The sequence below is a fragment of the Arvicanthis niloticus genome, chromosome 4, assembly GCF_011762505.2.
Source record: "Arvicanthis niloticus isolate mArvNil1 chromosome 4, mArvNil1.pat.X, whole genome shotgun sequence".
NCBI lineage: Eukaryota > Metazoa > Chordata > Mammalia > Rodentia > Muridae > Arvicanthis > Arvicanthis niloticus.
In genome coordinates this window covers 99,922,054-99,923,606 of record NC_047661.1, presented here as the reverse complement: position 1 = coordinate 99,923,606, position 1,553 = coordinate 99,922,054, and the positions used below count along the sequence as shown (strand labels likewise).

Sequence of the window (1,553 nt, the reverse complement as noted above, 5' to 3'; positions counted from 1 at the left end):
GGCCCGGGCCGGACGGGAGCGGCCGCCGGACACAGCTGGTAGGCGGGGTTGCGGGGCAGGCGGGGACCCGGGGAGGGACAGGCGTGGTCGGCGAGGGAGGACGGACTCCCGCTGCGCTCTCCGGACCCGCGGCCCGCAGCCGCCGCCCTTCAGCAGCGGCGGTTCCCGGGCGGTTGGGCGCCCACGGGCCTCACCGTTACAGTTGGAGGTGTCTTAGGCGCGGCGGCTGGGCTCCGGCGACGGAGGCAAGCGAGATTGTCGGGGCCGGGGCGCCGGGCCGTTGCCTCTGGCTTAATACGGCAGATGCGCGGAAACTCCAACAGGTGGCTCCGTGGCGCAATGGATAGCGCATTGGACTTCTAGAGGTTGAAGGCATTCAAAGGTTCCGGGTTCGAGTCCCGGCGGAGTCGCAACGTTTTCTTTTTGTTTCTAAGAAATTATCTGTGGCTTCTGTCTTTTATTCCTTTTTCTTTGTAATCTAAACAGCTTAACTCCCGGCACAGCCACGGACCACTCCCGCTGCGTTCCGCAACCCTTAGTTCCGGGGACCTTTATACCCCATTAGCCGACCCGGGCCGATCCCAGTCGGGAGAAGAGGGAGGCAGTGGAGAATCCAGGCTCTTGACGTGGGCCAAAATGAGAGCGTGGAACAGGCCTGGGTCTCGAGTGACATCCCACGTCTAGAGCTTGACAGGGTCGGTCGAGAAAACAGGATGCGTAGGCTAGTCCGAAGGCATTAGAAGTATACCACCTCACCCCACCACACCTCCGGATTCTCGAGTGGATCTTGTTAAAAAAAAAAAAAAAAAAGTAGATCTCTGTGGTCACTTCAGGATGCCATTTCGATGGATCTGGAACGGGGCCCAGAAATCTGCATTTCTGGGGTTGCCTGCTTTCTTCCACGGTTTTAGTGCAAAGGTTGGAGCTGACATGCCCTGCCCGCCAGCAAAGGCAAGTTATAGTTACTGTCTTGTCCCTTTCTGACAAGACCAACTTTGCACAGGCTTAGCGTTCCACTTCACCAAGTGTCAACACGTGTAGGAATGAATGGAGTTTAAAAAAATTCACAGTTCCGACAAACCCCTAATTCATATAAGCCGTAAAAAAAAATCAAAATTGTTGGTAAAGTCCCGAAAAGAGTAGATAGACATCCTTGGTATTCCTGTATTAGAGACTTGAAATTCTTCCCACAAGTGAGCAAAGTAGTGAGTAAAGGCTATTTAAAAATGTTCTCAAAGTTTTATTTAAAAATGCAGAAGTTAGTACTCTGTACACTGGTTAGCATTCTTGATCATATATAATATTATAAAACACACTTTTGCAGTATATTTCACCTATTTCAGTTAATACAAGTACAGCTGCACTGTGCCGTTGTAACCTGTTGCTATAATAGCCACTAATACTTAGACATTTAGACACCCACCCAGTGTTTGCCCATTGCAGTCCTTGAGTGGACATCCTGTTCTTTGTGCACAAGTATATCTTTACAATAGATTCCTAGGAAGTTGTACTGCTGGCTCCAGCTCTCCTAATCTGTGCCTGCTTTGATAAGG

The 1,553-nt window shown here is 51.1% G+C and overlaps 1 non-coding gene across 1 annotated transcript; it reads left to right on the top strand.

Annotated features, from left to right (window-relative positions):
* Positions 1–325: 325 nt before the first annotated feature.
* On the top strand, positions 326–410 carry Trnar-ucu (transfer RNA arginine (anticodon UCU)). Its single transcript is given in 2 exon segments — positions 326–362; positions 375–410. It is a non-coding gene; the product is annotated as a tRNA-Arg (tRNA).
* The last annotated feature ends 1,143 nt before the right edge of the window (positions 411–1,553 follow it).